This window comes from Pinus tabuliformis, chromosome 3_1, assembly GCF_031772625.1.
Source record: "Pinus tabuliformis cultivar Carrire ecotype Pingquan chromosome 3_1, CPIR1, whole genome shotgun sequence".
In the NCBI taxonomy this organism is placed as follows: domain Eukaryota; kingdom Viridiplantae; phylum Streptophyta; class Pinopsida; order Pinales; family Pinaceae; genus Pinus; species Pinus tabuliformis.
This window is the reverse complement of record NC_142301.1, coordinates 644,779,821-644,782,592: the sequence shown is the minus strand read 5'-3', so window position 1 is coordinate 644,782,592 and position 2,772 is coordinate 644,779,821.

Sequence of the window (2,772 nt, the reverse complement as noted above, 5' to 3'; positions counted from 1 at the left end):
ATCAAGCTAGTGTGAAAACAAGATGATATGAGAACTGAGAAATACTTCCAGAGGTGTTAGAATTGCTTTTCACGAACAAGGTCCATTCAGAGAGCTGGAGTTCTACCAGTGTGTCGCCAAATGTTGTAGCGGTTGCAACCACCCTCCAAAATTTTTCCTTGCCTTCATTTTGGAGCCTCCCTACCAACTTTTCACAACACCTTGTCTTTCTTTGTCAAGTACACAAGCTACAGTATTTCTCTTGCACAAAGGCACCCCGTCGATCACAGCTTGAGGCATTCCCGTCATAGGTTGATCACCTGAGCTTGGTCCAGTTGTAGACTGAGTAGCTCCCCCAAGAAACTGTGCATTTCTGGAGGGCAACTAGCTTTTCCTCTAGAAATTGCACAATCCTGTCTAGCAGCTTGCAGGGCTCCAGAATTGCACAATTCTGTCAATCAACACTTAAGGTGAAAATTGTGCAATTTTCCTCAACAAGACTCATCAGCCTACAATTTTAACAAATATGGGCAGTAGTTAGCTACTCTGCCCAAAAATTGTGTAAATTTCCTGGGCAGCTAGTCGAGCTCCCAGCCAGAAATGTGCATTTCCTTCAAGCAGTTGAGCAGCTTCATGCATGAGTAGTTGGGTTGACCAGTTTAATCTGGGACCAAGGAAACTTGAAATGCATGCATGGCTTACTTTTTCTCGGAAGAGAAAAAGGTAGCATGCAAAGTGTATCCCATGATTCAGGGAGCTATTTTTAGCAGCTGGAGGTTACATGCAAAGTTGTTTTAGAAACTTCGCTCCAAGTGTCGCTTTTTTCTATATTTTTATCATGTGTGTCATGAGCTCAAAACTTATTTATTTGACATATCAGAGCTCATTACTTCACATCAATATTGGAGCTCTAACATCCCATAGCACATCCATGACTCTTCAACACATCCGGCTTAGCTATTCACGTGTAAGTGGCCTCAACTTGTCTTTTTCAGCATTTCTGTTACATTTTGTGTATTCACTTGTGTGAGTGTTGTTTTCATAATTTCTTTGAATGCTTGTTGTTATTTACATGTATACTAGCTTGTGCTAGCACTGTTTTAGTTTTCATTGCTATCTCACTGCTGTCACACGCATGAAACTGTTTTGCATGAACGGTCGTCGATCCAGTGACTAGGTTCACCCACATTCAGGTTGATCTGTTTACTAAATCTTTCATTCATGTTTGCATGTACTATCAATCACTTATGCTTTCACTTAGTGTTGCCATGCATTCACTTTCACATTTGCTTTAAGTTTCCCGTCGGTGAGTCTTGCCAAACTTGGCATGGACTCTACCTTCACTGAGACAACATTACACAATATGGGGAAGGAAGGCTCTATCTTCCCCTCCAGTAATCAAAATTTCTTCCCAGCACTGTCCACTAGGATTTTTTTGCACATTTCTGAGGGACAATGACTACTAGCCCAGAAAATTGTGCAATTTAGTCCCTGAGCCTGCAATCACTCCTAGTTGGAATTGGGCATTGCGTAATCCTAATAGCCAACAGCTAGTCTATATTGTGCATTGCGCAAATCCAGCAACCAGTCTTGCCTCCCAGATAGCCCAGACTTCATTTTGTACAGTTCTAGTAGCCAGTCACCCAGCCTCCCAAAAGAAATTATGCAACCTTGTCTATAAGTTCCCTAGGTATGTATTGTGTCATTCACTTAATCTGCTTTGGTTTTCGCTGACATATTTCTTGCCATGCATGTTGCTTGTCTCTTAGCATTACATGATCGATGGATTCCAAGAGTGGGACCAAAGGACACTAACAGAAATGCAGCTGGAGCAATAGCTAAGTGAGTGTCCTCTAGTCTACCGATCTATGAAGATACAAAGTTGTTTCTAGATAGGGACATCAAACTCAATTGGCAAGAGATTAATGAAGCATTTGCAGGCGCTTTTGAGGAAGAACTCAAAGACCGTCAGGTGTACGTGAACCTTCACAAGTCTGGCTTGTACCGGATTGCATGCAGACACCCCATGTTCCGATGTACGGACATGATACACTGGATCGTCTCCCACACTGATCCTGAGACGATGACCTTATGCAGCGTTAGTGGGATGAAGCATGCAACCTTTTGGGCATGAGACTATGACGAGATGTATCAGATGATAGAGCCCGTGACTATTGTGAAGATACCCTTTAGCTTACCCAACAATAGTGCTAACTCTAGAGACATTTTGAAGAACTAGGTAAAGGAGCCGGCTTGATTCAGGTTGACACCCAACCAGCTCTACAAGACGAAGATACTGCGGGAGATGTATCAATATTTTTTCACATTTTAATTTCGACTATATGACAAAGAAATCATGGAAACCTTCCCACAAAGTTGGCTAATCGCACTGGACCAACTGGCCAGAGAAGGAAAACCATGTAACTAGTCCGGCAGGTTGGCTCATCAGCCAAAGGAACAAGTAACGAAGGTTCGATAGTGACCTAGAGGTATGCATGCATATATTTACATGTCCACCTAAATCTTAGATGTAGTATGTGCCTGATAGGAGTTCTTGGGCTTGGAGTGGGCATGGTCACCAGTGGAGACTGTTGTGAACAAATATTTCAAGTTGTTATCCGAATGCAGCTTCAAAGGAGTAATCACACGGTTGTTCAATAATTTTTTCCACCCAGTGTCAAGATGATATTCGAACAGGGTCCACCCTACATGTCGAAGGAAGAAATGGAGGCACTAATAGCTATTGTTGATTGGTATGCCTCACTGTCTGACACCTTCATCCAAATGTTTAGC